This window comes from Triticum aestivum, chromosome 4B (genome assembly GCF_018294505.1).
Source record: "Triticum aestivum cultivar Chinese Spring chromosome 4B, IWGSC CS RefSeq v2.1, whole genome shotgun sequence".
NCBI lineage: Eukaryota > Viridiplantae > Streptophyta > Magnoliopsida > Poales > Poaceae > Triticum > Triticum aestivum.
In genome coordinates, this window is record NC_057804.1 from 517,316,014 (window position 1) to 517,325,399 (window position 9,386).

Genomic DNA, 9,386 nt, shown 5'->3' on the forward strand with positions numbered 1-9,386 from the left:
CTGCTCCATGTCCCACTGGCGGCGCAAATCGGTGATACGCTACTCCTCCGCCAGGCGATCGCGCTCCAACAACTCCTGCTCCTCCGCCATGCGGTCGTGCTCCAACAACTCCTCGATCTCCGCATTGCCATCTAAAGACAGATAGAATGCCTCCTCCCTCCGTCTGCCTTCCGGTGAAAAACCGAACACTAGTTCCGCGCGGTGACCGCCTCCGGCGTTGCCTACCGCGGACGGGCGGGGGCATGGCGGACATGGCGAGCGACGTCGGGCCGGTGGGGGCTTATGAGGATATGGTGAGTTGGGTCACGGTGGCACCGGAGAAGGCCGGGAAACAGTACTTATAGGAGGAAGGTAGCGCGACGATCATCGGAATTCAATGCATAATGGCTTAGCACGCCAGCTTGCCGTGGAAAACTAGAGAAACTGAAATTATGACTGTGCCGTCCCGTCCCGTCTGGGTCGCACGCCGACATGGCGGTCAAATGAGTGCACTCGAATCATCTCCCTCCTTGTCAATAATGATTCCACGGATTTAAAAAGCCCGCAAAAATTAAAGCGTATCTTTTTTCGCATCAGTTAGCTGCCTTAATTACGGCCGGCTGCATGTAGGCACTCAGAATCGCTCACAGGTAGTACACAAAGCAGCATGCAACGAGTCGCAGTCGAGGGCACGCATGCAGCAACTTAAATCGCTGGAATTAATTAGGCTTAAACTTCTGCATGCCGTTAATTGTTGCCATGCCTTGGTCTTGCTGCTTTGCTCACGGGACTAATAAACCCGGACGGGGGGAGTACCTTGGTTGGTGAGAGGTTTGAATTAAGCCCTGCAAACCAGAAAGGAGGTACTAGTACGTGCGTGATCCGCTATTTATTCGTGTAGGATCGAGTAGGTCGTTTCTTGAATTGAGCCCTGCAAACCGAAAAGGAGGTAGTACGCGCGTGATCTGCTATTTATCCGTGTAGGATCGATAGTGTAGCTTGTTAGTTTCTTCAGAGGTAGGCATTTTTATCCGTGTAGGGTCGATAGTGTAGGTTTTCAGTTTCTTTAGAGGTAGGCATTTTTATTCAAAAAACTGCCACTTCGCATCTTGCGTCGCAAATAAAACTACCAGGAGCGCATATGTAGGCTAGCTAGTGATCGATCAGTAACTTGTAAACACTGAGCGAACAGAAATAAGTAACTGTTAGTGCATCTCAATGATTCACAGATCATATACAAATATGTAGCTCCAAAAGCAAAGATCAGCCACTTTGGATCTTGCGTCCCAACTAAAACTAACTAGTACGATTCCCATACATAAGATCAACATGTTAATGCATCTCAATGATTCACAGATCATATAAAAATATGTAGCTCCAAAAGCAAAGATCTAGAAAAAACATCTGTTCTTCCTACTAACATGGATGCTTTTCTTGGCCAACAGTTAGTACAGATTGAAAGACAAATTTGTTTGTGAAGTCTACAATTCCTCTTGCAAACGTAAGTGGTTTCACCAACAGCTGGAACCATGATAATGAACCACACATGATGGAGGAACATCCACTGCAATATGATTTGGTCTTCTCTCGATCACACCACGAGACTATTTTCGAAATACAAACTTTAACTTAGGAAAAATGATGCCCATTGTATAATCAGACCAAAGCAACGAAGCACCTAGTGTTGGCCAATAAATAGTACAATACTACTTTTCTGCAGTCCATGAAGTGACTATCCAATCTTTCTGTGTCTATTTTAAAATGGCACTGCATGCAGTGACTATACTATTCTCTTGTGCAGTACAACCAAAATTGCGGACACTTTGTTTGTTTGCCAAATAGCAACGGGAAGACATCTCTGTCTGCACAAATATCAAGCAGCTAGTAAACATATACCACACCATGTATTTTTGGTTTAAACATGTCTCTTCCGCTTAGCATCTGTCATGTTCTGCACTGGACACTCTGATACAGTTATGTTTTGCCGTGGACAATTTCATACTGAATTGATTTGCTGGTTCAGAGCAAAAATATAGCGCCTATTCTTCATCAGACCAACGATATCCATGTTCGTAGTGATGGAAGAGGTGAAATTGATACAACTGAAATTGAGCATCCAATCATTGATTCCTGTCCTGCACCTCCAATGTAGGTCCACCCTGCCAATAAATTCACATGTAAACCACTAGTATTACTATCTAATGACAGTACAAAAAGAGTAGCAAGATAGTATCAAACCATGTACCTTCATAATGAACAACTCATAGTGCCACCAATTGGATATAAAGGTTTGGAAAAAAACATGCTCCTAATGTTGAACCAGTTGGACTTTTTGTGCAGTTCCACTAAAATCGAGCATCCCTATTTGCATAGATATTGAAAGTGTGATTACTATAAAAGTGGCACTAGTTGAAGCATAGACTCACAAATATAAGCATTCCAATTTCTTAATGGGAAAAGGTAGCAAGACTGTTTCTAACCACCTGTTTGAAGGAATAAATAAAGCAACAGCGACTGATGTCAGGAAGGCATACATAGTTTTTCTGAAAAACTGAGCCATTCCTGACCTTTCCTCTTCTTTTAAGAAAATTTTGTGCAGTTCTACTAAAATAAAATGCCATCACCGCCTTGACAATTCAGTGACACTATACAAAAGGAAATGACTTAACATTACATCATGATGTCAGGTATGTAGTCGACAGTCATTAGAGACAAACATACACACCTCCTCTGATAACATAATGAACATTAATTTTAACAAAGTTGTGACTAGCTTTACCGAGATAATTTGAGTGAACTCTACACCCTCTATTCCTTAATATAAGACGTTTTCGCGGTTCAATTTAAAGTACCCAAATGTCTAGTATTTAGAAAAATAGGCAGTAGTTTTCTTGAGCACATATCTGGGAAAGCTTGCCACACTTTATTTATGTCCATACGCTAATGCAACACCATTCGAATACTACAAATATACACTAATCCAGTGGCTAGTGCAATAGTAGAGTAGTTAGTTTATTACAGGGTACAGTACAATGGTTTTACTGAACAGATTTCAATAAACTCTAGCACTGGAAGGTTTCTATAAGAATTAACAATACAAAATGTAAAGGTAACAAGTTTCAGCATTGGTATACTAGCTGTGCATGAGCATTAAACCAAATACAAAAGTCTGAAGGTAACTAGCATTATTAACTAATGACAGTATAAAAAATTGCAAACCATGTACCTCCAAGGTAAATATCATTTCGAACTCGGGGGGACCTTAAAAATTGCTATCCCAATCTTGATAATCAATCAAACATAAAAACTTGATCGAACGAATCAAGAGAACAGCCGGAGGAGGAGGTGCCCACTCTTGAACTTTCCTCTTGTCTCCATAATTGTTTGTGCAGTTTAACCAATATAAAATGACATCAGTGCCTTGGCATTTTGGTGACACTATACAAAAAAATTAACTTATCTCATGAAAGTGAGGTATGTAATCTATAAGCATTAACAGTGCAAAAATCTGAAGGTAGTAACAAGTTTCATCGTTGGTATACTGGCTGTGCAACAGCATTAGAATGCCTTAGCTGAAAAATCTTTAATACATCCACAATCAACAGCTAACCCTGAAATAATCCAGTGACATTAAATGGCATTGCTTAAATTTATCGGCGGCATTAGACTGAGAGCAGCATTAGTTAAATGTGGCATCACTTTAGCAGTAGCATTGCTTGACTTGACTGCTGGTGTTATACTAACAGCAAAAAAAGTGGCAATAAGAGCATGGGAGGCCCATTAAGATAGTGGGCGCACCAGTACGATGTACCTCCACGGACGCAGAGTGGTGAGGGAGGTATGGTTGCCCAGAGCAACAAATATCCAGGCAGCATATGTGGATTATGTCCCATTTTTGTTCTCTTTAGCCACCTTTTTCCTATGTGAGGACAACAAACCGATCGACCTGGTCATTCTCTATTGCGTTGTCATGCCTTTCTACCCTTCTTCAACCAAGAGACACGAGACTCGTTCCTTAGCTACTGATTTTCCCCTTTTCAACCTAGATGCGGGTTCGATGCCTACTCTCTTGGACAGTACAGTCTCCCTTCCTTTCCTTATTCAACCCAGACATGGATTAGTCTGCATGAAGTAGGGTTTCCTTTAATAGTGCAAATTATGCTTTTCGTTTGCATGGCCAGCAGAGCAGAGGATAACAAATTGGGAAGATGGTGGAGTGGAAAAAGATCCACATGCAACGACGTGGCAGATGGGGCAATAGAACAAGGGTATGGTTCGAAAAGAGGTAGCATACCTAAGGGTTGGCGGGAAGTGGATTCGCTTGTGGCCGTCGTCCTCCGCACACACTACGGTAGCGAGCTTGGGGACGGAGGCCATCCCGCGCGGGCGCTAGGTCTGAGAGAACGACCTTGTCGTTAGTGCGTGACCTCGCTCGCCGACGACAAGTGCGTCAATGCTGCACGTCCTTTTCTTCCCCAGCGGATCTGTGACCACCGGTGAGGAGGGAGAGAGGGGCTGTCTTTTTTAGATCTGGAGAGAGGGTGGTAGTGTGAGAAGCAAGTGGGCAGCCCTTAGCAAGAAAGCGCTGAAGCTCTAGCCTATATATCTTTTTTATACTAGTAGTACTGGAGGTGGAGTAGTGGTAGAGTAGTTTACATTTTCTCTGTGTACAGTACCAATTAGTCGTGCTTCAAAACTGAACGACATGCCATTAAAAAATAAAGGTCGATAACTAATGTGGCACCTCGGGCCAACGCGGCCAGATCGCATTTTGCATGAGAAATTACACACCATGTTTCATTGACATGTGGTCCCGTTCCAACATATCAGTGAGACGATGGCGAGTAGTAGGAGTATTTCCGAACCGACGTGTAGGCCGGGGCGCCTCTTCATGAACCGTAGCAAACTGGTAACGGTCCACCGAACCTTCGCCTTTCCCTCTCAATTTGGAACTGTTGTCGCACGCTCTTCCTCTCCCTCCTCCATTTTCCTTCAGCCCTTCACCCTTTCTTCTGCCATTGTTCGATCGTCTTCAACATGGAGGGAACAGGACGGAAATGACCCCGCTATTCTTGCCCCGATCTGAAAGATGACGTGGTGGAGGAACTCATGGCAGGTTCGTTCAAGCCCATTCTTGACTCAACTAATAACATCATTACAAGGAACCCAAGAGTCAAGGAGCAGTTTGATCTCCCCTATCCTCTTTGCCGTGACCCCGATGACTGGCGCCGGCATGACGGAGGCCTCGCCCTGTGCAAGTTGATGCCGCTTGATAATGATACGTATGATGTTAAGATGCCATCGCTTGAGGGCAATGCTTGGGCAGGCGCAAATGGAGATTGGGTTGTTTACATTGGGTCCAACTGCGAGTGGGTACTTGTGAATGTGTACACTCATGACCGGGTTCCGCTTCCAAAAATCTCAGCAGACTGCCTAGAGGTTGAGCACACCAGTATTGTACGCACGTTCAAATACAATCATGGTGACCGTCTTCTATGGAAGATAGCAATTTGTCGAGTTCCCAACCGCTCTTGGAATTACAACAACTATGAAGTTGTTGCTATCTTTGACAAGCTTGTTGCCGTCCTTGGTGGTTTGACTCAATGGATATTGCTCAAAAATCAGTTTCTGTACACGGATGAGTAATGTGATGCAATTCAATACGAGGGCCTTGTGTTTGCTGCCACCACTCGTGGCACTGTTTTTGCATGGCATCCTCATGTTTTTTCGTTTCTTATGCGAACATATCACGCATGCATCTCCGAGATGGAAAAGCGAGGCGAGGAGATACACGAAGATAGCTAGTGTGTGATTGTTTGCAACGGAGAGAGACACCCCTGTAGCACATGTCCAATAGAGGTCTGGCCAACAAGGAACAAAGGTCGAGAGGGACACATGGATGGCATGGACGCATGGGGAGGGAGAGAGGGTGTGTTTGTGAAAGTGCTAGTATCGACTAGAGGGGGGGTGAATAGGCGATTATTATGGAAGTCTTCAAAACTTGGAAGTTTCGAAGACAAACAATTGAAATGCCCTAATTGATATGCAGCGGAAGATAAACTACTGTAAGCAAACCATAGTCAAGTATGCAATGATGTGAAAGCACAGGACTAATAGCAGCAAGTAGTAAGGATCAGGATGGAAGATAGTATGAAGCCAATCAACGATAGTAGTCAAGCAATGAAGTCAAACAGGTACGACAGATAGGCAATGACTTCACGAAGACAAACTTAAGTAAAGGATGGAAAGGGATAGAACCAGTCACTTGTTGAAGACACAGGATTTGTTGGACCAGTTCCAGTTGCTGTGACAACTGTACGTCTGGTTAGGGAGGCTGAGATTTAACTCAGAAGACCGTGTCTTCACCTTATTCCCCTTGAGCTAAGGACACCCAGTCCTCGCCCAATCACTCTGGTAAGTCTTCAAGGTAGACTTCCAAACCTTCACAGACTTCGTTCACCGGCAATCCACAATGACTCTTGGATGCTCAGAACGCGACGCCTAACCGGCTGGAGGATTCACAGTCCTCAAGTGTAATAAGTCTTCAGGTCACACAGACAGAAAGACTTCAGTGATGCCTAACACTCTTTGGCTCTGGGTGTTTGGGCTTTGTCCTCGCAAGGATTTCTCTCTCTCAAAGACTTCGAGGTGGGTTGCTCTCAAACGACAAAAGCCGTGCACAAACTCTGAGCAGCCACCAATTTATGGTGTAGGGGGTGGGCTATTTATAGCCACTGGGCAACCCGACCTGATTTGTCCGAAATGACCCTGGGTCACTAAGGAACTGACGTGTTCCAGCGGTCAGATTTCAAACACACACGACAACTTTACTTGGGCTACAAGCAAAGCTGACTCATCCAGCTCTGGATAAGATTTGCTCTCATTGTCTTCGCTCGAAGACATAGGATTTGGGTTGAGCATCACTTCAGTCACTCTGACTTAGTTCACTTGGACCCCACTTAACAGTATGGTGGTTCCTATGACTCAACAAAGAAGAAAAGGAAACGACGAAACCACACAGTCTTCGCGCTCCATAGTCTTCACGTAATGTCTTCTCATGTCATAGTATTCAATATGAATATCTTCTCATACCACCATTGTCTTCAATGTCTTCATACATTTTTAGGGGTCATCTCCGGTAGGTAAACCGAATCAATGAGGGACACTACCTGCGTTATCCTGCAATTCTCACAAACGCATTAGTCCCTCAACCAACTTTGTCGTCAATACTCCAAAACCAACTAGGGGTGGCACTAGATGCAGTTACAATCTCCCCCTTTTTGGTGATTGATGACAAACTGGTTGAAGTTTTCAACGGGGGTAAAGTATGTGAAATTGTAAAGGATAGGGAATTGTCTTCATAAGCAGCAAGGGCTCCCCCTGAAGATGTGCATATAAGTAATTTGCTTTTGGAATGCAAATGCACATGGCAGGTTGTACTTGTGGAGATCCTCTTCAACTTATGAAGATAATTACATCATGCATGAGATGATATAACAAGTAGAATGACATGCATAATGAAAAATGGACGTCTGCAGAATGATCTAAGTGCGGAAGTTATCATTGCACATGCGGAATTTATCATCGCATCACAGTAAAGCAAATAAGTAGCAGACGACCATCAAGTTTAAGTGTTGCAACTCAAAGAACCAAATGTTTCAAAAGCAAGAGTTGTAAGCATGAGGCAAAATATAATGCAACCGCCCATATGAACCCGCTTGAAGACTATCAACTCATACGCTTCTCCCCCTTTTGTCAGTAAGGACCAAAAAGTTTTGAAGACATAGAGCATCTACTCGTCCTCATGAGTAGGTGAAGCAGCAGGGTTGTCGGTGTTGGTTGGCGGTGCAGACGTACTTGGTGCAGTGTTGATGCATGCAGAGGTAGGAGGTGGTGAAGTAGCATCATCTTCATCATCTATCACTCTGGCATTCACAGTTGCCGCGGAGGAGGAATATTCAGAGTCTTCAAGAGATGGAGTTCGACGTAGGACAGCAGTCCATGGAGGAGTGGAGTCGAACTTGAATCTTTCATTGAAGCAATCGTCTTGAAGATCTGCTTCAGCACTGAGCAGGGTCAAACTCTTCCATGATCTCCGGCAAGTTTCATGAGCCACAAATGCATTCTTGGTGGCAAGGTTTCGAATGCGATTTACATCCACCAAGAGGCTTTGCATCTATCTCTTGAGCCAATAGTGATTCTTATCTTGTTTCTGATGAAGTGCCACAAGAAGTTCTCGGTCATTGAGAACGCGAGAGCGCTTCCGAGGCCTTTGGGCAATGGTGCTTTCAGTGGCTTCAGTAGGTGCACGATGAGGCAGACGAGTATTTCCAGCCATTGGATAGATACGTGTTGCAACTTGGACGCCTTCAATGGGTTGAGTGAAGCTTTGGTGCTCGACATTCTGAAGACAAAGAGGCTTCTTGGCAGGGTCAGAGTATATGGCTTCAACTGACATATCAACCTCTGGTAAAAAGATCAGATGATTGCGAGCAGAGGGTTGATAGTTGACAGATGAGTGTCTCTTGATGAGGCGCATGACCCAAGGAGCATAGAACTTCAGACCAAAAAGATCAGATCCAGAAGCAGCAAGTTGCCTAATGAAGAATTCTTGAGTATTGAAGCTGATGCCATTGAGAATGTAAAAGACCAAAGTCTTCATGGCTCCTTCAAGCTTGGCCACTGATGAATGTCCTTTGATAGGCCATAGAGTTCGCCTGATAATATGATATATTGTGCGCGGCAGATACTCAAGGTCTTCAACAAAGAACTCTGTTGGATATTCAACGTCAGATGGCAAAGGCTTCATCATGCTCAACATCTGGCTCATGTTGGGTTCTGGCTTATGGAAGATGCTCTCCAATGCATTGCGGTGTAGTTGACAATCAGGTTCATATAGCTCTCCAGGAGTGGCTAGGCCTGTAAGCTCAATGATATCCAGAGCTTTGGCTTCATGATGAACATTTTATTTTTCGGTCATCCACTCGATAACCCATGTCTTGATATCTCTGTTGTAGCCGCGAATGTGTAGAGTAGCATAGAGTTGAAGCAATAGCTCTTCATTCCAGTGTTCTTTGTCTGTCACAAAGTTGAGCAGACCAGCATCACGAAAGCAATCAAGTGCTTCTTCTAAGCACGGCAGTCCAGCAATAGCTTCAGTGTCAAGGCGCATATGAGGGAAAATGCGCCCTTGATCATACAGAACGTAGGAGTAATAGCTTCGTTGTTGATAGCTCCAGAAATGATCTAATGATATCCTTGGCTTTGAGTAGGGGTTCTTGGCACTGTCAAAGAAGGTATTGTGGCTTTTGAAGCCATTAGCATTGAAGGACCCTGGTGAGTTTGCAGTGCCTGGAAACCTTGACAGTCTTGGCTTTGGCTTCTGGACCTGAGGCCTATGCACAACA